Source organism: Leptonotus elevatus, chromosome 9 (assembly GCF_054856555.1).
Source record: "Leptonotus elevatus isolate MCC_2025b chromosome 9, RoL_Lele_1.0, whole genome shotgun sequence".
Taxonomy (NCBI): domain Eukaryota; kingdom Metazoa; phylum Chordata; class Actinopteri; order Syngnathiformes; family Syngnathidae; genus Leptonotus; species Leptonotus elevatus.
Genome location: NC_141247.1, coordinates 2105072 through 2132248, shown reverse-complemented (window position 1 = coordinate 2132248; position 27177 = coordinate 2105072). Strand labels below are relative to the sequence as shown.

At 38.5% G+C, this 27177-nt stretch overlaps 1 long non-coding RNA gene and 1 pseudogene across 1 annotated transcript; both read right to left on the bottom strand.

Moving 5' to 3' along the window:
- The window catches only part of LOC147167848 (uncharacterized), a 239609-nt pseudogene that overhangs the window by 176332 nt on the left and 36100 nt on the right, over nucleotides 1-27177 (bottom strand).
- On the bottom strand, nucleotides 961-14672 carry LOC147167849 (uncharacterized). The gene is made up of 5 exons (XR_015095890.1): nucleotides 14563-14672; nucleotides 1880-1983; nucleotides 1247-1304; nucleotides 1111-1166; nucleotides 961-1023 (listed from the first exon to the last, which is right to left on the bottom strand). It is a non-coding gene; the product is annotated as an uncharacterized LOC147167849 (long non-coding RNA).

The window sequence follows — 27177 nt, the reverse complement described above, 5'->3', positions numbered from 1 at the left end:
ATTAATTTATAACCCTTTAAGCCCTAAGCTATTTTTCAGGCTTTTGCTCGAAAATTACATACCCAAAATAAAAAGAGGATATCTCTGCAACCACAACCCACCCAGAATTTTTTGGTCTAAAAGACGTCTAAATGGTACTTAGACCATTGGCTAAAAACGGTCTACAAATGGATTTGTTAACTTGTTAAATCAGGTTGTCTAAAAAAGGGACCAAATCTAACCTGTGATCCTTACCTTGATGGAGTTCCAGAATGACAATTCACATCACGTGTTTTTGGAACTTTTAATTAGTAACACTAATGTCATGCTTATTTTACCACTGGATATAAATACATCTCTTGATGTTAACATTAACCAAACTATCCTACTTAGATCTAAATCAATACATTGTTTTTCAAACATTATCCAACCATCACAAACATTTGAATGTGAATATATATTTTTAATTTCTTTACACATTTCTAAACATATTGCAATGACATTAAAACAACAACAACAACAACAATATTACCAATATAATATAAACACTTGTTTTGTTTTGAAATTGGGGTGGAAAAGTGGCTTAAAGTCTACAAAATTACATAAATAGTAAAAAAAAAAAAAAAAAAGTAAATAATTTTTTTTTAATAATAATCCAGACACTACCTGCCTGGGATGCATAAACCAAAACGCAGAAGAAGAAGAAGAAGAAGAAGAAGAAGAAGAAGAAAAAACACCAATTTCTAATTTCCCAGGACATAATGTCAAAAGTCTCCAGAGTCTTTATGGGCAACGGTCCACTCTCAGCTTTGATTTCTCCCCAAGAGTTGAGGCTCTTTAACCCATCCAAGGATGGCCAGTAGTGTCTCCACAACTACCATCTGAAACAATCTATTATCTATGAAAGTTTTACTTTTTGAATGGAATTACGGAAATTATTCAACTTTTTGAGGATATTCAAATTTTGGGACGAGCACCTGTAAATCCACTTGTTACCCTGTGGGGTCCCGACAGTAGTATGGATAAGACTGCGTCTATCGGATCCTGAGAGATAAATAAATTGCATAAATTACATATCTAACTTGCAACCCATACCAAAGAAGTCCAACACTACACTGAATTACTGTGTACCTTCAGGAGTCCTGGCTGCGTTGCGGACATGAGGTGCGTCTTGCCGCCACTATTCACTGTCGGGGGATATTAAAATGAATATTTTTACTCACAGTGTTACCATTGTGAACATTGTGACACTTAACAAATACGGTACCTTGTGTCCTGCCTGTCACGTTGCCAGGTGCTGATGTGTGTGCGCCATTGATTACCTGCTGGAAGACAAAATGGAAATCATACTTGCAACATTAGTCACATTTGATATACAGTATGATGTATAGGCGGTTTGGCTAATAACTTGTGTACTTTGTCCTCCTGCTGCACATCAGTGTAATGTGGATGACCCAAGGTAGAAATTATCAATAATAACTTTGTATACATTAATATTGAGAATGGCTGAGATTTACATGTGCATTAACTAATCACCAATTTGGATAAAGGGGAATGGTTTGAAATCAGAGAAGATAGTATATCAATTCATTATGTACAATATTTCTAAAATTAAAATTAAAAATAGTAGCATCTTAAAGAGCTGATGTACGAGCCATAATCATTATATAGATTTTTTTTTTTTTTTTAATGGAGCAAGCAAGAAATAAAAAGCTAACTAACCTTAACGTTTGTGTGTCAGGAGCACTTCCCAAAAATTATTATTTGTTTAAAGAAATCGCCATGATGATGGAAACTTAACCGCAAGCTAAGCTAGCGGGTATCTTGCAAACGGATGAACAATTAAATGAACAAACATTGCAGGACTAAACATTTCAATAACGTGGCTTTGAACACTCACCTATAGGCAGCCCGTCTCTGTCTTTGAGAAATAGTTTTTTGTTTGGCACTTCACTTCTTTTTTTTCCTTCAGACTGCCTGGAAGCTTAAACGGGTTGCTGCCTCCTAGTGGTGGGGAGGTATCATACAGTTATAAAGATCCGCTGACAGTACATGACAATCTCGTACGCACATATGCGTATAGTATTTGGCTGCTTTATTCGTGAATTGTGCAATCTGGCATTTTGTTTCACACCCATGATCCAGTTGTGCAGTTATTTATTTACTTTATTGTGTCAATACACATTATTCGGTGTATTTAATTCAATCGTCCGGATTTGGCCTAAAGAGAGTTGAAATGAGAACTTGATTTAGACGTTAAATCAAGTCTAAATATGAACTACACTCTAAATTGATCAATTACTGTAGAATTGATCAATTACTGTAGTAAAAACGTAGTAATTCAATATTTTGCCATCATTTATACAACCTACAGTTTTTTTTATTTATTTAATAGTTAATATTTACTTGATTAATTGTATCGTCTAGATTCGGGATAAAATATAGACCAATTATAGATGGGCTAATTAACGGTCTAAACTTAGAAGAGACGTCTAATAGAAGTCTATGGCTCAGTGGGAAGTTCTATTTGAATAATTCTTGTGAGATTTGTTCAGATGTGTAAATATTATATATGTTACTGGTTAAAAGTAAATGAAGATGGCACACAGCACAAATGTGAAAAAAACAACACAAAAACACGCATTTTGCTTGAAGTAGTACAACGAGAGAGCCGAGTTATTTCACTGTAGTTGGCGTTTGAGCTGTGTTTGGGGCATGTACAAATCTTGTAGCCCCGGTTCTACACTTTAATTTGATGTGCAACATCATTATATTCTTTAATGATTAGTGCATTGTTTCACACAATTTCTTCTTCAAAGTCTGACAGGCCCCCAATTGGGGGTGCTTAAAGGGCTACGGATCGTTGATGTTCACAAAGCAAAAATACACTATGTTCAGATAAGTGACACTAACTCTTAGACTTCATTTTGAGGGTCAAGACTTGGTTTAGGTTTGAATTGGAATTTGGTTCGGGTTAGGCAATCAGTGGTGATGGTTAAAGTTAGGGGCTAGGAAATGCAATATGTCAATGAGATGCTGTGTGTGTGTGTGTGTGTGTGTGTGTGTGTGTGTGTGTGTGTGTGTGTGTGTGTGTGTGTGTGTGTGTGTGTGTGTGTGTGTGTGAGGGTGTGTGGGTGTGTGTGCGTGTGCGTGTGTGTGTGTCAGAAAGTGGGGTTTTCTGGGTTTTTACTATCATTGTGGGCACCACGTGTCCTTATGGGGAAGACTTGGTTGTAGAGTTAAGTTTGAATTGGTTTTTGGCTGGGGTTAGGGAAAGGGTTAGGGTTAGGCAATCAGTTGTGATGGTTAAGGTTAGGGTAAGGGCCTAGGAAATGCATTATGTCAATAGATGTCCTAACAATGCTATATGTACAAGTAAGTGTGTGCTTCCGTGCGTACGTGGTCACCCTCAGAATATATTACCATTTGAAAGGAGCTTCTTGCTCCTTCTAGCAGCCATGCCAAGAATGTTCTTACTTTGGTTTCTTGTTGTTGTGATTGAAATAAAGGTCACTTGTTCCTCGACTTTGCAAGTCACTTCAACCAGCACCATCCTCCCACGGAATCTGCAGCCACCCTAGTGTATGGGCCTACTCTATAACTAAATCATCTCAGATCAAATGAAGGATGACAGAAGGTAGAAGAAAAAAAGGAAACCGTTTCACTCCAATATATCAAGGGAGTTGCTTTGTTTACCTGTGTGTGCTTATTACTCCGTGGAAGGTAAAGCTTGCGTACAAAAATCTGCCTCATAAAAGTGAAGTTGTATTTTATTCTCAGCAAGCAGCCTCACCTCACTGTCTTTTAAAATGTATAATTAATGCATACAGTTTGTTTATGCCAAGGTTTATTTTTCCTGTTGAACCGCCTTGCATATAAGCTTTTATATCTCCATGGTTCTCTTGAGGTTTGAATAATTGAAGTGATTTGTATTCTCTTAAAGACAGTATAAAAAGGACCTGAGGGAATGGTTGCGATTGAAAATACGGAGGGCCCAAAGTCTGTCTTCATCTGCCTTCTTAAGCACCCATTTTTACTATTTGAATATCTCTTCTGAGATTTTAACAAGTTGGAAAACATAATAGACACAAGTGACATGTTTTTCATCTAGGTGATAAAAAGAACTGATAAATATTTGCAGTAAAAATAACCCCCTTTTTTACTCTAAATATAGAGATTGTTTTTTTGATGCCATAAGCTATTTATCATATATTGCCTGCAAATATTTCTCTGACCCGTGACAGTGTTTTAAAAGGTTAAATGTGAATTATATGTAAGCTACAGTTTTGGGAAATTTCCTTTTCTACGCAAACTAGTTCAAAGTTCAACTCACAAATTTTAAAATTAACTAGTTCAGTTCAGAGTTCATGATTGAAACCTTTGAACTAAGTTCATTGGTCCAAAAATAAACAACTAAATAGCAAATTATGCTTGTAACCCAGTTGGACAGTTGGGAGAGAAGAGACCCATTACAACTTTTAGGTATGTAGCTAAGAAGAGGATTATAGTCAACCACCCTCCCACCCATTTTTTTTCTACGACTGCATAAACTCTACAATTAAAAATAAAACAATAATCAAAACATGACCCTCAAGGAGATATGTAAATAGAAAATATGATACCAGATTTGCACCACTATGAGCACAGTATCAGCATCACACTTTTTGCAAAACAATACACAGTTATTTGCAAAACACTAAAGACAATTGCATAGTGATAGTGTACAATAGACGTAAAGTAATAACTAGAAAAATTTCCGCGGAAATTTTGAATGGGCCTGCTGACTCTTGCAAGGTGGAAACACGCAATACTTGGAGCAAAAGTAGTAGTATTAGGACTTTTAGTAGTAGCACTTGTAATAGCTAAAAAAGCAGTATTTAAATAGCAGTCCATTCCATTTTATTAAAAAAATAATAATAATGTTGAGTTTTTTTTATGTATTTAAAAATATTTAAATGAGCTGAACAGTTTAAAATTTAAACCACTGAAATCGGTCAAGAAATGTGGAAGTTAACCATATTTAACATCAACTAAAAGTATCTTACTGGCCCTTTAAGAAACTTGCACATTTACGCACACACATTTGATTTTAACTTGTTGGGAGACGTCACGCACCCACATTCCATTGATTTTGTATAGGATACGCACACCTCGAACAAAAGCCTCTCACGACTTAACGGTTGAAGATGCAGATTCCACAAATGGTTTGGGGAACGCGAGCATGTTCTCAGTTTTTTAATCAGATGAAAAATGACCAAATGAGAGCAGGTTGAAAACTTATGATTTATAAAAAATGAAGAGCGCAAGGCGGCGAAATTAACATGGAAAAGAGTCGAAATAGTCCGACTTCTCCTCGCTTAAAGTGAAAATAAAGGTACTGTTAGATTATTGACATTGTTATTCTGTTTCGATTTATATTTTAACCGTTTTTGATATTAGTTACAGCTGTGTAATAATAAGACAACAGTTAATTCATATGTTAAGTCAATCTATAGTCCTTTGTTCTCTTCTCTGGGAAAGAGAAAAATAACAAGTTTCTTTTCTATTATCTAAGGGAGTAGAGTTTGTAGGAGTTTCTGTTCGGTCAAAGAAAGTCCAAGCACAAGCTGGTATACTGCTGTCGAAGTCTAATCTGATTTTGTACCTATGAGAACTTGCTGAGGGGAGGGGAGAGGCGATTTCCTGTGAGTCTGTATTTCAATAAATGTGCTGTGTGCTCGAGGAGGAGACACATTTGGAACGGATCACTGCTTGGGTGACTTCATTTGTGTTATCAGAAGCTTCTGAAAAAACCTTTGCAAAGGAACTCCTTCACCAGAAACTCAACTTCAATTTATTGGAACACGCAAAGAGTACAAAAATATTGTCTAGCTCTATCAGTACTAAATGACACCGTAGCCAAATAAAAATAGGTTTGTCAGAAACTAGACACTTGTGGCTACAAAATGTCTAGTGAGCAAAGATTGTGGCCATGGTGACGAGTTGAAGTGAAACTTGGAAATCGATTTTTGGCTGTGTTCACTCTGAGGCTTAATTGCTCCGCTCTAAACGACGCAATACATACCAATGTTAAAAGGCTATTTCACTCACTGTCTTTGAACCCGCACAGGGGGGAGAGCTTTCATTCCTTAAATTTTTGAATAAAATTCATATCGGTCGGTTAACGTATGCGCGCGCAGCGTGTCTTGGAAAAAGGTGCTTGATTTGATGTGATCATTTTCGGTTTCCCATTCATTCCTATGGGACTTTTTTTGGGAGTTTTTTGAGAATAGCGTCGCCATGGTAACTGGGAATTCCTAGAAAAATAATGCCGCACCGAGTCAGATCGAGCCGCATCGTTTGATACCTCATTCGTGCCGGTGCGATGTACGGTTCATTCTTGCGGAAAAATCGGTGGAAGATTAAAAAATAATAAGAACATTAAACCACTTTTTCCTAGGATAGTAATATGTGCCTGCGTTGCTTCGCAAGCTTGCTCCGCTCAGCAGGCCCATAACAATATATAATGTTGACACGTCTTTTCAATTCCAATGCACTGACTGTCAAATTATCACACCTAAACACAGCCATCAGGCTATCAATGTCCCAATGAGACATGGGGGTAACACTTTGCACTGCCATTACACGAACTGGGGTCCTCCTCCATCATGCTGTCATGGGCCCTTACACACACCTCACATTCTCACATTTTTGGACTGATTGCATGTCATGGTCACAGCACAACCCATGCTCTGCTGTGGTCAATAAATGGTTTCAATACTGTCGGGTTACTTGAAGTTTTGCCTATTTTGTCTTAACTTAAAAATGGCCAACAGTACCTGTTCAATTTGATGTCCTAAAAGATGCAACAAATAAAAATCATGTGACTCGCTTCTGTTACAAGGTCTCGGGTGTGAATGGTGAGCAGGTGTGTTTAATTTGGTGTTACTGTTCTCTCACTGGTGACTGGAAATTAAATATGGCACTTCATGTTCGAGACCTCCCTACGAATCTGAAAAAAAGAATTGTTGCTGTATATAAAGATGTGATCCACAATCATTAGTCCATAGAGTTCATTTGGTACTAGGCTGCATAGATAGATGGAAAATAAACAAATGTTTTAATTATATATATATATATATATATATATATATATATATATATATATATATATATATATATATATATATATATATATATATATATATATATACAGTGCTGCTCAAAAGTTTGTGAAACCTGCAGGCATGGTCAGACTTTTTATATAAAATATTAAAGTAACCTTATTAAATGTTTAGTCATACCCAAATCTACAATGCTGTTATTGAAAATAATGGACTTGAACAAAAAGAATGATAATATTGTTAGGAAAGGGTGCAAAAACCAGTGACAGAGCACATTTTAAGATTTTTTTTTTAACCCTAACCCCTAACCCGTTTTAAATTGTTTTTTAATCATTTGGTTCGCTGTAAAAAATAAAAGGATTTACTCAATTCATTATATATATATTTTTTTTTAACATTTACAACCACCATACCCACCCAAACTACCCCAGTGGTGACAAATTATTGTCAGGCCACAAAAATCTGTACTACCATGAAGCAGCCCCTGGGGAACACTTGCCAAGGCTACAAGATTGCCAACATCATGAAACCATGCTACAGCAGGCGGCCAAAATAAGGCTTTTGAAATTTTGATCTAAAGAGAGAGGAGGTGCAGGAGTGTTTCCATGTCACCTATTTATTTTTTATTTTAATAATATGAGTTGTGTCAGAAAAGTTTGAGTACTGGTGTCCCAAAAGATGTATTTCATATCCAAACAAATTGTGTTTTCCCCCTTGATGTTAACCCCATCGTTTAATGTACTTTGCCAGCCTTCTCTGCCACGCCTTTACGCACAGGAATGATTCCTTAGAAATCATATCTTCTCACTGAGAAGAGGCCCCCAGCGACAACTATGTCACAAGTGTGGCTTTATAAGTGTAAACAATTCAAGATTGTCATGGTTTATAGCACAGGGTTGAGGACCCAGGCATGTGCAAGGGAAGCAGGATGTGCTTAAAAGCAAAAATGTATTTCCCAAACGAGTAAAATACTTAGATTATCAAAAACACTAAATTAGCAAATGGGCATGAAAACGGATCAGGGGTGAAAAAGGTGAGAAGCACTTGGGCCAAAATTTGCCCGTTAATATTCGTTGGGGGCATGCGGTGGACCAAGGGATGGCAAATTTAAATGTTCAAAATGTTATGGCGGCAAGAAATACAGTTTGCAAAAATGCGAACATCTTTGCTACATTTATTGGACTATGGGATGGATGTTAAAAAAACAGCATGCGCTACGTTCAAGCAGGGATGGGTACCTTTCGCATTTCAACTAGTTCGCTTACAATTGCCATTATCGAGGTATCGATACCGGTACTGAACAGTACCAAACTCCACACTCTCTCCAACACATTACATTTGTTTTCCAGTATCTATTCTTAATCTTGGGTGTGACAAATTTTTTTAGTTTTTCCATCAAAATTCCCTCCACTTTTGGGAAGTAGTGGTCAATTGAAGAGCTTTCCACATCCCTAGCCACTGCTGGTCTGTGATTTTTACGTCAAATTCAGATTTCCATTTTGTCTTAATATAATTGGTTGAATTCTTGTTTGATAACAATGCATTATATAGTGCCGAGATAATCCTAATCGAATCGCCTTTATACGCCATAGTCAAAAGTTGAGTTACACCACTTGTGTTTCTAAAGAGATCCATTTGGACCCTTTTCTTGTAATAATCCGTTGCTTGTAAATACCTATAAAACTCATAATTCTCTAGATTATTTTCTATTTTCATATCTTGAAAACTTTTCACTTCTCCTTTATCCAACAACGTGCACTATGCTGTCAGTCCCATATATGTCCACCCTTTAAATCCCGTCATATTCATTTGGTTTGAAATTTGTGTCAAATGCCAGACACTTTAATTGATTAATATCTTCAATTTTGTGTTTTTGAATTACTGTAAACCACAACGTGAATGTAGTAATGGGGTCTAGCTTTTCCCGCACCTGCTCATATAATACTCTATCCCCAACTAAGCTTTGAATGGGGAAACCATCGAACTCTCTTTCCATTATTTTCCATTTGGCTGCATATTCAGTTTTACACCAGCAATCTATATATCTGAATTGAACTGCATAGTAATACTCTTTTAAATTTGGAAGACCCATACCTCCTTTTGGTAGTTGAAGGGTTACATATATATCACTCTGGGATGTTTACCACCCCATTTAAAATCTCAATATTGTCCTATTCCAATTTACAAACTGTGTTTGTGGGATCTCTACTAGTAAGGTTTGGAATAAATAAAGAAGCCTAGGCAACATGTTCATTCTGATTACCTCAGTCCGTGAACTAAAGTCCATTGTTAAAGTAGACCACATCTTTATATCCTCTTGAATATCCCAATTAATAACATTGTAATTTACCTTATACAAATCATTCAAATTTTTGGTGATATGGACCCCGAAATATTTTATTGTCTCTTGATTTCAGTTAAACTTAAATACGTCCTGAATAGGCTTCGATGGAGTGTAGTTTAATGTCGGTACCTGTGTTTTTGATATATTAATTTCATATCCAGATAAGTGACCATATATCTCGAATAGTCTCATTAATGCAAGAAGGGATTCCTCTGGATGTCTGAGATATGCAATAAAGTCATCAGCAAAAAGCCCAATCTTATTTTCTGTTATTTATCGTTATACCTACAATTTCCTCACTTTGTTGAACTGCTTGCGCCTAAGGTTGGATACAAAGAGCAAACAAAGTGAGAGAATGACAGCACCCCTGTGAAGTAGATCTTTGTAGGTATATCCTGTCTGTCAGGTTACCGTTTATTTTAATTCTAGCATTGGGTCGATGGCAGAGCGTTCTGATACATTGCACCGATTTATCGTTGAAGCCAAATTTTCCCAGTACTTTATATAAAAATTTCCAATTTACTAAATCGAAAGCCTTTTCGGCATCTACTCTAATTAATAAGGTGTCCTGTTTGTCGTGTTGAGACTGATCTATTATATGTAGCTTTTTTCTGATGTTATCCTGTGCTTGTCGGTTTTTCATAAATCCTGTTTGATCCTCATCTATTAGGTCCGTTACAAATTTGTTAAGCCTATCTGAAATAATAGATGTATATATTTTACAGTCTACATTTAGTAGTGAGATAGGTCTATAATTTCCGCATTGTTCCTTGTCTTTCCCAGGTGTTGGTAGTATAGAAATTTTGGCAGTATAGAAATGTTTTTAACTTTTTAAGTTATTCCTTCCCTGACTGCTTTATACCGTTCTGCGCTGTACCCGTCCGTCACTCCCAGGACTCTTATTGTTCTTCATTTTCATAATTGCGTTCTTCACTTCTTCTTCTGTTATTTCAGATGTTAGTTTTATTCTTATTCTACGTTAGTTCCACTGTTTTCAGAAATTCCTCCATCTCATCCTTCTTTTCCTTTCGGCTTTTCCCTTCAGGGGTCGCCACAGTGAATCAGTTGCCTCAATTTAACCCTATCCTCTGCTCTCACACCAACTACCTTCATGTCCTCTTTAACTACATCCATAAACCTCTTTGGTCTTCCTCTAAACCTTCTGCCTGGCATTTGGAAACTCAGCATCCTTCTGCCAATATACTCACTATCTCTCCTCTGGACTAAGTCCAAACCATCTCAGTCTGACCTGTCTGACTTTATCTCCAAAGCCTCTAACATGTGCTGTCCCCTCTGATGTACTCATTCCTGATTCTATCCATCCTGGTCACTTCCAAAGAGAACCTCAGCATCTTCATCTCTGCCACCTCCAGCTCTGCCTCGTCTTTTCCTCAGTGGCACTGTCTCCAGACCAAACAACATCGCTGGTCTCACCACAGTTTTATAAATCTTTCCTTTCATTTTAGCTGAAACTCTTCTATCACACCTCACACTTTTCTCCACCCGTTGCAGCCTGCCTGCACACTCTTCAGCACTTCTTTTCCACACATTCCTCCATCTCATCCAACCCTGCTGAAATGGTTTGACCATAGAGATTTCTATAGTATTCCTAAAATACCTTCTAAATCTGCTCCGGTGAGCGACATAGTTCCTGCGTATGCGGGTCTCTTATTTTATGACTACTATTAATAGCTTGTTGTTATAATTTAGTAGCTCTTGGTCCTATTTTGTAATAATTCTGTTTGACATTTTTTTTTCTACTTCTACAGACAGTATGTTATTTATTTTGGTTTTTGCCTTTTTTATCTCCTCATAAACATTCGCATATTTAGCATTATGATGTTTTTTTCCAGTTCCCTTAATGTGTTAATGTATTTTCGATATGATTCCAATTTTTTCTTTTTTATCCGCGCTGTTTCTGCTATTAGTTTACCCCTAATGACTACCTTCATTGCATGCCAGATTACTGTTGGGTCCACTTCCCCATTGTCATTTTCCGCCACATACAGTGCTGCTCAAAAGTTTGTGAAACTCTCGCAATTTGTTTTTTTTATCAATATGCATTGTTCTTCTTCTTTTTTTCTTTTTTTTTTTTTATCAAACCTGTAGTCAAACCCTAATTAAAAAGAGTTTTTGGTCAATTCATGTAGGTGCAAAAGTAAGTGAACCCTGAGCTGCATTGCTTAAAACAAGCAATCAGGTAGGATCAGGTAGGACAAATTGGTAGCTAAACTAACCACTGAAATGGATAAATGAAATGAGAGGATTAGCAAAGAAATTGTGCATCACTGACTGAAACAGAGAAAAAAACACATCACTTTAGTCTTACCCAGGTGAACCCATACAGGACAGGACAGAAATCTCAGGGGATCTCAGGAAGTAGGTAGTGACAGCACATCTGTCTGGGGAAAGCTATAAAGTTGTCTAAAAAATTTTTAGCTTCATCATTCCACTGTGAAGCAGATCATCTGCAACTAGAGAACACTGAAAATTACTACAATCCTGCCTAGAAGTGGACAACCTTCTAAAATATCAGCAAGAACCACAAGAAAAATGATAATTCAGGTAAAAAGCCAACTCGAACATCACATCAAGGGATTTGCAGACCTCTTTTACTGCATCTGGGACACATGTGCATGCTTCAACAATCAGAAGAAAAGTCAATCGACAAGGCTTTCATGGAAAGCTTGCTAGGTAGAAGCCTCTGCTCACAAAAAAGATCAAAACTGCCCATCTCAACTTTGCCAGCAAGTGACTGGACGACACTGAAGCTTTTTGGAAGTCCCTTCTGTGGACAGATGAGTCCAAAATTGAACTGTTTGGTCACAATTGAACTGTTTGGTCACAACTAAAACTGTCATGTTTGGTGAAAACTCAACACTGCATACCAGCAAAATAACCTTCACCCCAGAGTAAAGCATGTGGTGAGAATGTTAAATTCTGGGCTGGCTTCTCATCCTAAGGACCCGGACAACTCCACATAATCCAGGGAATCTTGAATTCAAAGGAATATTGTAAAATTCTGGAACATAACCTGAAGGCGTCCTTTGTGAAGTTACAGCCTGGTAGGTGATGGATTATGCAACATGACAATAATCCAAAGCATTCCAGCAATACAACCAAGAAATGACTGAAGAACAACAAGATTAATGTTCTGGATATGCCCGGTCAAAATCCTGACTTAAATTCTTTCAAAATACTAAGGCGGGACCTGAAGCGGGCAGTTTATGCCAGACGCCCATCCACCCTCACTCAACTGGCTGCATTTTTCAAGGAAGAGTGGTAAAAAATGTCCCCAAAGTAGATGTGAAAGACTGATAAATCACTAAAGAAAGTGTTTGCTTAAAAAAAGCTTATCAATTTCAGGAAGTGCATATATGTTAACCAATGTAATTAGTTCATTAACCACCCTTCTTTTCACAATGGCAAAACTTCCCTCCTTGTCTTTGAGTTCCTTTTCCAGCTCAAAATGGATTGAGTTCGCCATCAAAGTTACTACACCTCTCCTGTGACCTCCTTTGGATGTGCTACGGAATATATTCTTATAGCCAAACCTCCTCAGTTTTTCATGTTCTAGATAAATGAGTCTCTTGTAACATTACAATTTGTGCTTTCCCTCTCTTTGCTGGCATACTCTAGCCATTCACATTTACCGATATTATCTTGATACTCTTATCCATTTTTATCTTTTTGATTCCTTCTCGCATGTGCTCCCCAACAACAAAAAAACTAAATAAACATTTACACACCTCTATTCGAGAAAAAAAAAATCATAAACAAAAACTGGGGGGGGGGGGGGGGGTTCCCATTCTGGGGCTCTTTCTTATTTATCCCAGTGCCCCAGTGGAACGGGAGTCCTCTGGCATGAGGGCCTCTCCCTAGACCTAACACTGTGCTTTCCCACTGCACCTGTACCTCAAACCGCCTTCTTGAAACCCCTCAACAACATTCACTTAAACTGTTATTTTTCATTCAATAAAATGTGACAAATAATAAAACATAATGAATTTAAAAACACATAAGCCAGAGAGGATGGAGTAAAAAAATAACAATTTAAGGCACAACATTAACAAAGTAAAAATGTATTATTACAAATTACAAAGTGAGAAGCAAAGTTATTTACGATGAACAACATAAAGAACAAAGTTAAGAAGTAATACAAGAACATAAGATGAATAATTAAGGATGAGCCGGATATTGGTAGAACACGAGTATCCGGTACAGATAATTGATTTCTCCCCGGATACAAATATAACATGGATAGACTTCCTTAATATCCGTGCTGAAGGAAAGCTGGTCGTCCCCTCTTCTCCGAGGTGCGCGGCACACAGAGAGTGAGAGAGGATCTGTCCGCACATCGTCGCCTTCTGCCACGCGGACAGTAATTATCTCTTAATTGGTCCTTACATTTTCTGCAGCCGCAGCGCTCTTGACAAGGCAAAGCTTGGTTCGTGTTGCGTCAGTCTCTCACACTGGTTGCCTAAGTTCATTTTTATTTGGCTGGTAAAAGCACTACACATGCACAGCTGAACACACTACGAATATATATATATATATATAAATACGAATATATATATATATATATATATATATATATATATATATATATATATACACAGTGGAAGCTCGGAGTTTGAACGTTTCGGAACTCGTACAATTTGGACTTCAACCAAAAAATCTGAGTAAAAAATGCCTTCGAGTTTGAACTCATTTTCGGAGTTCGAACACCTAAAATTGTATGATAAACTCTGTCCAGTAAAGATGCTTCATATCAAACAAAATCCTCAAACTAAACCATGGATGACCGAATCTCTTACAAATGCTTGTAGAAAAAAGAATAACTTAAAAAATATATTTATTAAACAAGGACAAAACAGGCAGACGTCAGATCGAAATAAACTAAATGCTATACTGAGGGACTGTAAAAAGCAGTATTATACCAAATTATTGGATGAAAACAAAAACTTTACTTTTACAAATAATGGGATATCATGAAACAAGATTATATAAAAAAAAAAAAAAAAGGCTAAGCCATCTTATCCTGACAACATTTATGACAATAATATAAAAGTGGTGTATTTAGAAGAAATCGCAAATAACTTGAACAGGAATTTTTTTACATGTGTTGGTCCTGACCTGGCCGTTTATTTGACGAATGAAGCGTCATTCTTTGGCGTGAAGCAACTTGACTGTCGCCATCATCCTTTGACGAGGATGCTTTTTCAGGCGAAAAGCACTCATCCAGTGTTAACTGTTTTGTTCTGTGACTTCTGTCCATTGCTTGCACTACACTTTCTATCTCCGCTGCCTCCACGCTACTCCACTACGCTACTCCACCACGCTACTCCACCACGCCAACTCCTACACTTCCTGCTTCTCTTCTTCTACAACATGATCCTTGCGTGATTGTGGTTGATTTTAAAATGGTTGCCCCCTGCTGGCCATTGTTAACATCACAGTCAAGCCTGATCCTTCACTCAGAAGCTGCGTCAGACCCTCCTGTACACTGTTGTATAAAAACGCTTATGACATATAGATATGTCATGTGTACGCGGCGGCTATGACGCATATGACATATCGATACGTCATATATGTTGAAAGAGTTAATAAGTCGACGTTGTTGTCGTCCTCATTTTCTGCACTGCAAAAACGCAGGGTCTAAATATTAGATATAAACACTTATTTCAAGGGATATTTACTTGAAACTAGTAAAATTATCTGTCCATGCAGCAAGATTATTTTACTAACTTAGATTTCTTGTAATAAGACAAATGTGTAGATCTATATTTATCTTAAAATAAGATTTACAAACTAATTCTAAGCAACAAAACAAGTCAATTAAATATTAAAATAAGCCTTAAACACTTATTTTAAAAGGTTAAATGCCCTTATTTGTTGCTTAGAAATAAGCGAAAAATACTTATTCTAAGCAACAAGTCAAGGATTTTTTTTTAAGCTTTAAACACTCATCCTAAGCAACAAAACTGTCAATTAAATCTTAAAATAAGCCTTAAACACTTATTTCAAAAGAATAAATGGTTTTTATTGTTAAAACTGGCTGTTAACACTTAATGCCAAGACTGCTTGATCAAATTAGATAATTAAGTACTGTGAAGATTAAAACAAGCATTTCCCACATTTTAACTCTTTGACTGCCAGACGTTTTCAGAAAAGGGATGCTGTGGGTGCCAGCCGATTTAAGCATTTTGACTGGACTATGGAAACACACATACTACCAAATAAAAGATTGAACTCTCATCTTTCATGAGAAAAGTTTGTTTCTACCTTATTCCGTTTTTCAGTAATCAACAATAGAAAATGGTTAGTTTCACCCAAATGCTCTTGTTTTGGACCAAAATACGGAGAAATCAAGCTTTTAGTGAAACGATATTATTTCATGCACTAGTGAATTTGACACCTTTTCTTTTCCATGAATGATGCCACAAACATCTAAACAGTGCTTTACTTATGTAAAACACTACCACCAACAATGAAAAAGTGTTTTTTGATAGCAAAATACGTTTATTTACATTCAACAGTGTAACAATTTGACACAACAATTTGGCAAACTATTTACAAATGTGTGCAACTGTGGTACTATTTACAATTATGTGGATGTTTCAACTACAGTTTTTCTTTTTGTGTAACACTTACCTACGTGCAAGGAGACGCAGCAGGATTTGCACAACAGATTAGTTTCACTGCGATTGCCCCTTCGCGTGCAGACGCTACACTTTCTTACCGGCTTTTTTTTCCGGGGAATAGCAAGTATATACTGCAGTGTGTGTTTGGCCATGTTGCCATCAAGTCTACTATCAGGATCATGATGCGGTGACTTGTGTTACGTCTGGCTTCCTCATGTCCTTCAGTTCCTATACCGGGTGGTAGATGTTCTGATCCATCTTATCCACTCCATTCATGGTGGCATCGTAGTCCAGAACCAGTGTCTTCTCCGTGATCAGACTGTACCCACTCCTCTGATGAATATGCATTGGACTCGGGGTACTCTTCATCGTCCGATTGAAGGTCCGCCTGTGCAGAAGTGCTCGGTTGTGCTCCGCGTTTTCCGGCTTTAGCATCGCTAGCCGGTGAGGCTTTATGACATGGTCATAGCCGCCGCGTCAACGCTTCCAACTTCGGCGTCAAGCTTGGAGTCACCATCATCATCATCGTCGACATCAATGTGCTCTTTAGCATTGGTCGATGCTTTTCGACTACTCTTCATCGTCCGATTGAACGTCCGCCTGTGCAGAAGTGCTCGTTTTCCGCCGTTAGCATCGCTAGCCGGTGAGGCTTTATGACGTGATCATAGCCGCCGCGTCAACGCTTCCAACTTCGGCGTCAAGCTTGGAGTCACCATCATCATCATCGTCGTCATCAATGTGCTCTTTAGCATTGGTCGATGCTTTTCGTCTTTGAAAAAAATGCTCAAGCGTGAGCTGCTTGCAACCGGTCGCCATTTTCGCTTCATCATTCTCCCCTCAACACTTTAGCTCCACCTCACGTCTTCTACTGACGCCCACCCAATCTTGTCCAAAGAGAGTCATCGCTGCCATCTAGGGGCCAAAACTAGTCATTATACTAACTAGATCTGCTTGATACTTTCAGCACAGCTGGCCAAGGCTTTCCTCCACCCGTTTCCAAAAAAAACAAAAAAAAAACATAGTGAACGTCTTTGGCACCCCTCCGTAGGATTTTACTAAACGTTATTTAACGTTTTTGGCAGTAAAAGAGTTAAAATGACAACCAACCAACATCAAAGGCCCTGAACTGGGGTTTCATGAGTTTTCTTATTTTAAGATTTTGCATAATTTAGTAATAAAATAAATGGGAAAAAAATAGTATGAAGTATGAAAACAGACGAGTGCAATATGGTTCATTTCGTTATATTTACTAAGCTCAGTTTTCCTTCTGTCAGTACCAGCTCACTGGTTAGGGGTGCAATTCCTGGCTAGGTCATGACCAAAAAAATTATAGATTGCTGCCCTCAATTACCCCCACAACTTAGTTGTAGTGATTCTGTTTCAAGTCCATGTTTCTAAAGGAAATAAAATGCAATGTTTACCTTTAGGACATGAAGAAAAGCCTCACTGACAAAGAGGTATATCGTCTTTGGTGGAAGGGCTGGAGAGGGAAAGATGTTGCAAGGGCCTTCATCAGTGCAACGTGGGCTTCAGCTAGAACAGATAAAACAGACATTCAAACCTCCATTTCGGAGGATGAGAATGTATTTTTAAATTTATAATACTTACTTTGATCAATTGTCGTTGGTGGCTACATTGCAATATTTGATATATCACAGAACTGAGACGTCGAGCAGAAATCCTCCAATCTATGTTTAACTTGATTTATGAATTTTGTGGATCCAAAATCCTATGCTGCACACCTAACACCAAAACATGTTTCATAAAAAAAATTAAAAAATAAGCTTAAAAAAACATTGATGATGCCAATTGCATTTGATGACCACCATAATTAAGTTCTTTCAAACAAGGATTAACATCGAATATAAGGACAGCTCTCGTGTCTTCTTTTACGGAACAGTCAATGCTCACCTTCCTTCGTGCTGAAGATCTAAAATCTGGCACACTGTCTTAGTTCAGCTTTGGCTTCTTACACATTTCTTGCAAGGTTTAGTAATGTATAGCTTGATTAAGCAAACTATCCTTGTCAGCTAAAATGGAGAGAAGTACAGCAGTATTTTAGTATTACACTCTTTAAAAAAAAAACCTAAACCCAAATAAATTAACTGTTAAAAACATATTAAAGCATTTTGACTCAGAGTCAGCTAAATAAACAAATGGGACGCAAAGTTTTGTTATTTTTGGCGGCACGGTGAATGACTGGTTAGCACGTCCGCCTTCTAGTGCAGAGGACGTGAGATCGAGTCCGGGCTTCGGCCTTCCTGGGTGAAGTTTGCATGTTCTTCCCGTGCTTGCGTAGGTTTACTCCGGGTACTCCGGTTTCCTTCCACATTCCAAAAACATCCGTGGCAGGCTAATTGATCACTCCAAAATTGACCATAGGTGTGATTGTGAGTGTGGACGGTTGTTCGTCTCTGTGTGCCCTGCGATTGGCTGGCATACAGTTCAGGGTGTACCCCGCCTACTGCCCGAATACAGCTGGGATAGGCTCCAGCGCCCCCCGCGACCCTTGTGAGGACAAGCGGTTAAGAAAATGGATGAATGGATGGGCTTTTCAACTAGTTCCAATTAAGGAAGTCTATATTTTCCATTTTCAACAACAACCCCCCCCCCTCCCCCCAACTACTTAAATTTCTATCTTCACCTGTTAGAAGATAGATAGCATGTTAAAAATAAAATCAATTCTAACAAAACCCAAACTTGAACAACTGATCCACGCTCTAATTTTCTCCAGGCTAGATTACTGTAATTCACTCCTTTATCAGTGAAAAATCACTTTCTCCAGATGGGTCAGAATGCGGCAGCTAGGCTGCTCACTAATCCCAATAGACAGCAACATATTACTCCTATTTTAGCATCACAGCATTGGCACCCTGTCCATTTTAGAATTGATTTTATGATTTTACTGATTACTTTTAAAGTTCGTATGGGGCTGGCCCCAAGCTATTTATCTGAACTTTTAATTACTTATGAACCAGCCTGCAGTCTCAGATCCTCTGGTGAAAGTCTCTTGGTTGTTCCAAGGTCGAGGTGATAGAGCGTTTTCAGTTAGAGCGCCTCGACACTCACTTCTTAAGACCTACTTTTATAGATTGGCTTTTAATTTATGTTGATGTTTTCTTATCTCGGTTCTTATTTTCGTGGCTTTTATTTAACTTTTATTTATTTTATTTCATTTTTTAAATTAATACAATTTTTTATGGATATAATTTTATTTTCTCGTTTTACATCCCCATTAACCTGTCTACTTGCACCGGCCCGCCCGCGGACAAAAAAAAGGCACAAAATGCAGTTTAGTTTTGGGAGTTAAACATTTTCCCTCCTTTGTCACCCTTGTAGGTCTGCTAATTATCGCTTCCAACTTCGGCGTCAACCTCGGAGTCACCATCATCATCATCAATGTGCTCTTTGAAAAAAATGCTCAAGCGTGAGCTGCTTGTAACCGGTCGCCATTTTCGCTTCCTCATCCATTCTCCCCTCAACACTCTAGCTCCGCCTCACGTCTTCTACTGACGCCTACCCGATCTTGTTCAAAGAGTCATCGCTGCCATCTAGTGCCCAAAAATAGTCATTATACTAACTCGACCTGCTTGATACTTTCAGCACAGCTTGCCAAGGCTTATAAAATAAATAACATAGTGAACGTCTTTTAACGTCTTTGGCGGCACTCATTTGGATTTTACTAAACGTTATTAAACGTTTTTGGCGGTCAAAGAGTTAAACACAATTGCCCGCCAAAAGTTTTACCTCTAAATTAGTTTTCAGCTAAATGAAATAATTATCTCTCTCATATGAAACTATTCATAGTTTTTTGATTGAGAATGTTGATTAAATGTTGCTATTTTTTTATTAAGTTGAAGTGAAACTCTGGTGTCATGAAAAAAGATTTTGTCTCGACAGCAAATGAGTATACCCTAACAAAATATTATAGCATTAAAATGAATAACTACTAAGGAAAATTCTAGATAACCACAAACACCAATTACTGTGTCAAATAGACAATACCAAAATATATATGAAGCTATAAAATACCAAATGTAAAACAAAAGTGAAATAAAAATACTTACTCTTGAATCGCTACAGAAAATGGTGACTGCTGTTCACTTTCAAAGATCTTCTCACTGCCAGGTTGTTGCGCAGTTTGCACATAAATACATAAATACACGTTAATATAAACTTGGATTGTTTGAGCAAAAACGACACTATTGATTGGACCTGAAAACAAAATTAACATAAAACTATTTCCACACTCACGGTGTCTGGGGGCTGGGTTGTGGTGGGTGGCAATTGCGGGTGGGGGTCGTGGGGAGAGCAGGGACTGTGGGCCGGTGGGGTGCCTGACGGGCTGCCGTGCCCTGTTCTGCTGCGTTGGGCTGGGGGCGCGGGCCGTGTTGGGAGTGGGGGTCGCTCCTGGCTCCTGGGTTTGCTTTCCGGCCAGTGGCCCCTGCGGTGCCCGGGAGTTGTGCCTTGGCGCTGCCGTGGTCTTGGGGGTTGTGCTTGCTCTTGGTCGACGGCTCCCCTCTTTGGTGGAGGTTTTCATGCATGCCAGATCCACCACACCAGCATCTATCGAAACTCAAACTGCTTCTTCCTCTGATCGTTGAATCAGTGGAAGCTGATGTCTGTGGATCTCACCCTGATTCATCTATCCTTCCTTCCTTTCCTCAGTCTCTCCTTTGGTCTCTTGAGGTCCCCCTAATTTGTTGGAATTTAGATGTTTCTGGGGTTGGTGAAAGACTCTGGTTGGTAACCCGGTGGGTAGTAGGTAATGTCTGGTCGGTGCTGGATTTCACTTTCCTTTCTTTTCTTTGATCCTTCCTCGGGTCTCCTGACAACCTCACGACTCTAGCTGGATTCTGAAGTATTCGGTTTAGGTGAACGGTATGGGATTTTTAATAGGTGTTAGGTGAATTAATGAGTACACACTCACACGCACGCACACATGCACACACACACACCTGCACATACTCACGCACATACAAAATTATTATTTTTTTAAATATATTTCTGTTCTCGCAGGATTACTCACCGTTTCCTTGTTGAATGTTGAACAGCGAGAGGCGCTTTGTGCATTTTTATCTGGTAAAGATGTTTGTGCTTGATTTTCAAGTTTCTTCATCCATAAGCTGGGAAACCTTAAAAAGGTGTGTGTGTGTGGGTGGGTGTGCGTGCGTATATGCATGGATGTTTCAAAGAAATTCACATTTAAACTAAAACTGCGAGCAGTTATGAAGCCCTCACAGGCCGAGCATATTTTAGGGTACTGGCAAGTTGAGATACTAGCATGTTGGAATTTGATTTATAATTATAGACGATGAACTTCTATCATTTTGATTTGTTGTTGTTGTTGTCGTCGTTTTTGCGAGGCCTAATGTGTGTAACAAGTTTTCTTGGTACAGCTCAAGTTTGAAGTCAATCAGGTTTACGCTCCAGGACAAGGGAGCAAAAAATAATGACTCCTGTAAATGGCCAAAATTGGATTTTCAAAAAATCATTATTCACTTCCTGTACATTTTTAGGAAATGGCTTCCACTGACGTTTTTTTGTACGTCGCGGGGTACTACACGTGCCTCCCAATTTTCATAGCCCTAGGTCAAATGCAATATTTGTTTTCTATTCATTTGCGTAAAATATAAGACATTCATGTTATGCTTACTTTTTTTTTTTCTTTAAGAAGAGATTGTTGTTTAATTGAAATGATAACTTCACATGCCACACAGCTGGGGGCATTTATTTCAATAAGGGTCTCGGGTTAAGGGAGTTCTGTTGTAACGAATGTGAGGAGAGCGGTTGCTGAATAAAGTTGTCTGAAGTTTTAACAAAAGTGGAGTTCTTATATAAGATAACACTCCAGACTTCAGGATGCCCACTGGGATTTTTTGTTTGGAAAGTTGAATTTTCTTCTGTGGATATCCCATAGATCTGTTACTCAAGGAACTCTTTAGCAACTCTTGACCGTATGCACTACAAAGACACATTCTTGTGTCTGGTGGGGCCAATCGGTGCCTCGGTCGTACTCTAATCCACACCCTTGGTGGTCAGACATTGCCCGTAATGTAAAGCTATTTCAGGACTAAATCATGTGCTTTTCAGAATATTGAGCTAAAGGTTCAAGGCTAAATGCAAAAATGTTTGGCCTCCACTAGATTGTTTTTTATAATCTTTTTTTCCCCCACAGCAGTCGATATGATTTAGAGAAATTATTATTTACAATACTGTCCTGAACTGTGTGAACATTAAATAATAAATTGGTCATTCACTTAACTGTCCAATGCCCTTCATAGAAAGCCTTTAGTAGCAAGGCTGGAGATGCTCCCATTTAGTAAGACAGTCTGCCAGTTGATCTTTGGTGTCGGGAGTCTTGGTTCTTATTTTAAACAAATTTGCCACTCTTAAACACTACTTGGTGGGTACAGATTAGTAAACTTTGGGAACAGATGACTAAACTGTGGGAACAGATTAGTCAACTGTGGGTAGAGATTAGTAGACTGTGGGAACAGATTAGTGAACTGTGGGAACATATTTGTAAACTGTGGGTACAAATCAGTAAACTGTGGGTACAAATTAGTAAACTGTGGGAACAGATTAGTGAACTATGGGAACAGATTCGTAAACTGTGGGTACAGATCAGTAAACTGTGGGAGTAGTTTAGTAAACTGTGGGTACAGATGACTAAACTGTGGGAACAGACTCCTAAATTGTGGGAACAGATTACTAAACTGTGGGAACAGATTACTAAACTGTGGGTACAGATTAGCAAAACTATTTTTTTACATACACTGGCACCAGAGGGGCTTCGTAATTAGGTGTCAGCCGATTAAAAATGTTAATCGTAAATAATCACATGACTTCAATAATTAACTCACGATTAATCGCAAATTAATTACACAATTTAGATCTCAATTTATATTTAAATTTACAATAAAAGGTACAATATTTGTATCAAAATTTTCATACTCTTGTTAACATAAAAGTAGGAAGAAATGTTAACCTAATAAAATATCATTGCATTTTTTTAGTAATTTATACAGTAATTTCATAACAACTCATAAAAAAAAATATTTCCAATTTTAATGCACTCCACAACTAGGAGGGGTGGATGTGTCGGGGTGGGAAGCCATCGGTTGGGGCAGACAGCCGTATTAAGCAGTGCTGCGGTCCCCCATCTGTGTCCCCGCCGTGCCCCCCCCCCCCTATTCTTTTTTAATGCACCACAAACACTCACCGGCACGTCTGGGAAGCAGGTGGATCGGAGCGGGGGAATATCATTTCCCTCTGCTCCATCTCACCTGCTCCCAATTTTAATGCACCACACACACACACACTTGTATAAACACTGGGTGGGGTCACATCCACGGTGTAGGGGTAGAGTTCGTCAGTCGGCGAGCTGGCAAACTCAGTAACAGGGTTAGCTTTCACTAGGTACGCTGGCGTGACGACCGGGAACTTTCCCCGCCGGGCCTGGGGTTCGGGGTGCTGCCCGTCTCCCAGGGCTCCCATCTCTCCTTCCGCCCCCAGTGTTCCACCCCACCACGCGGCTAGAGGTGGGGTGGGCACGGGTGCCCTCTCTGCTCCGCTGTCCGGCCTCTCTCCGGCACCGACGCCTTTCCTTTGGTTTCTTGAGGTCTCCCTAATTTGTTGGAATTTAGATGTTTCTGGGGTTGCTGAAAGATTCTGGTTGCTAACCCGGTGGGTAGTAGGTGATGTCTGGTCGGTGCTGGATTTCACTTTTCTTTCTTTTCTTTGATCCTTCCTCGGGTTTCCTGACAACTTCACGACTCTTGCGGGATTTTTAAGTCTTCGGTTTAGGTGAACGATATGGGATTTTTAAAAGGTTTTAGGTGAATTAATGAGCACACACTCACTCACACGCACGCACATATGCACACACACGCACATTAAAAAAATATTGTTTATTTAAAAAAAAAAAAAGAGAGAGAGAGCAATGATGATGACATGTCGAATCGGTAAGATTACCGAATGAACAATACTGAGCTCTATCTCTCCAAAAAAAAAGAAAACAATGTATTTAAAAATATGTACTGTACTGTAAAAGGTAAAAAGTGTGACATTGATTTGTGTTGGTCCAACCTGGCTAAAAACAAAACTGTCCTAGTCAGTAACAATCCCCAGCACACGAGTATCAGTATAAAGCTGAGGGTTTGTGTTTGTTAACGATCTAATTTCAACGTGATTACAAACTAAAAACAGGCGGTGATTCTGTAAACTATCTCCGCGAACCCTTGCATAGCAGTAGTTGCTATGCTAATGTTGCTTTGGTTATTGGCTATGCTAGCGTCCATGACCCCCCATCCCGCCTCCCCCAAATGCTCTTGGACCAGCCAGCTGTCCAAAAATAAGTCGTTGCATGCTAATTCCTTAACCAATTTTTGCATGGTTAATTTATTTTAGTTTCTGTCAACATCAAAGCTTGTGCCATCGATGTATTTTTGTTACCAAATAGTTAACATCACATCACCGTGATTTCAGATGGTGTCAGAGTTACTTGCAGCCATAGCAGTAGATGACAACACGCCAAATGATTCTGATACAGCAATGGAAAGGGAAGCTTACCTCGCTAACCCTATCAAGAAACACATTCTTATCCTTTAAAAAAATATATATATATCAATTACAAACCATGTTGTGAACATTCATGAAGGTCATGGTGACATGGTGAAGTATTTATCAAGTAGCTGCAAATGTTTTATTTATTTATAGGTTGACATGAGCATTACTATTTACATATTGATCATTGCTTTCCAAAGTAAAAGCCGGTGCTGTTGTTAGGTTGAAATCAAATTGAGACAAATTTAAGTTTAATAATGTTCTACCGGCGGAAGGCCCCAGGGACGACCCAGGACACGCTGGAGAGACTATGTGTCAATAAATCGAATTATACTGGCCGACCATCCATCCGTTTTGCGAACTGCTTATTCCTCACAAATGTCAAATATCAGATTTGAAATGGTAAAAACTACATGTTCTATCGTCACATAAGTGTCATTTGTGCACATAAAAAAAACTATTTCTCATTTCTTTCAGCAAATTGCAAATGCTTTGCCACATCCATGCAAAATACGTACAATTCTCTTTTGTTTCCTGTATTATCAATTACATGCAATCCATGTTTGTTTGGGACAATGTACTGAAGCAACTCAGTGAAGCTATATAAGTGATGTACATTTTTCCCATTCGCTCATTTTCAAAAGCAGTGTTAATATTCAAAATGCTTCACTGTCTTATAATATTAAAAATGCTTTTGAGTAAAACCTCTGTCTTATTTTTTGATGAATTAGGTATACTATGATACATTATTTTAATTTTCGTCATTACTGTATTACTGCGAGAGATAATAATTGTCTACTGAAATGTATCTTCTGCCCAGATTTAGTCATAACTGTTTTAATTTCCTCATTTCCTCAGTAGAGCTTTGTTCTGCGGATGTATCCTTGTGAGTGTTATCGCAATTTCTGCCAGGTGCAGTCATGACTGAATAACCTCCTATATTCCTCAAATGGGCTTTGTTCTGTGTTTGAATGATGTCCTTGAGTATTATCTCATGTCCGGTCAACTCCGGTTGAACTGTTTACTGGAAACTGTGTGGTACCGCCCTTCAAGATAGTATAAGGATATTGTAAGTCCTCTGTAATCTTCGCACTTGTGAGAAGCTACAGCCATTGTCTGTAACTCACTTGTGCCCGGAATATTCTGTAGAAATAAAAGCTCTGAAGGAACTGTTCATCGATCTCCAGCCTGTATTCAGATAACCAACATTCTCACTACCCAAAAGAAAACGAACACGCGGAGGAAAAGATCTACTCCACAACAATTGGTGACCCCAACGTGATTTCGGGCTGAGGTGTTGACCAGCAGACAGAACATCTGGCGCAAAAGTAATTAAAGGTAAGAGGACATGTATCCTCCTAGTTGATTTTCTGTCTGTTGACTACGCCGAGACCTGTTTTCATGTCATTTAATTTGTGACTAAATTGTATATGAGCTCTAAGTGAACAGATATTAGTAAATCTAAAACACAAGGTTGTTTCGTTCCATTATGGAATCCTAGAAACAAGAAATCCTTGTTTTTGGATTTTACTAAGACATTAAATATACGAGGTTGTTTCGTTCTATTTTAGAATCTTAGAAACTGAAGTCCTTGTTTATGGGGTAACGTTACGAAGAAATAAGCGCATAAGAAATAACTGAGTGAAGAGAAATAAGAGAAATAAGAAGTGCGAGTGGTTTTGATAAATTAGGGTTTGAGTGCTTTTGTTTGGTCCTAGTCAAATGCTTTTGAATTAAGAGGAATAGTTCGACCACTTCTGAGAAATTAAGGCTCGGACACTTTTGTTTGGGAATAAGCAAGTGTCTTTGAATAAGGAAAAAGAGAAGGCCTATGTGAAACTCTGTTACCACAAAAGATGTTAATGAAGTAACTAAAATAAAATAATAAATAATAATAATAAATAAATAAGGAACTAAGTAAATAAATAAAAACAAAATGAAGGGAGAGTTTGATAGGGAAAGTGAATGGTTCAATTTGTGGCAAATACCAAACCATTCTGAATAAGTGTGCTGGGTGAGTAAATCAGTAATGTATGAGAGAATGGGGGGGGGGGGGACGGGGGGTGAGAGAGAACAGTTAAAAAAAAAGAAAGAAAAAAAAGGAGTGGATGAGAAGTGTTGCGAGAATGGATGGTTTCCTTCTTCGGCTGCGTGTTTGCTGGCATTGATGAGAGAAGCGGAGGAGGGCTTGTGTTGGAGGAGCCGCGGCTCTAGGGTTGGAAAAAAATAAAATTACAGGTTGTCTCCAAAAGGGAGGGTGAGAGAGAATGATAAGAAAGTTGTGGAAATGGCGCAGCGGAACACGCAGCTAGAGGCCCTTCGAATGAGGAAGTGAAAAACAGGTTGTACATTGCTCAGTTACAGAATCAAGTAGCAGAATTAAAGTGTCATGTCCAGAATCTTTCAGGTGCCCACCCTGACTCCGTTCTGGACCGAACCAGAGGAATCGTCCAAAGGTCCAGCTTTTCCTCCTCATCGGCCTGTGACTCGTTCCCAAATCTTGCAGGCACCCATGTTAGCTAAAGTTGACCCATCCACT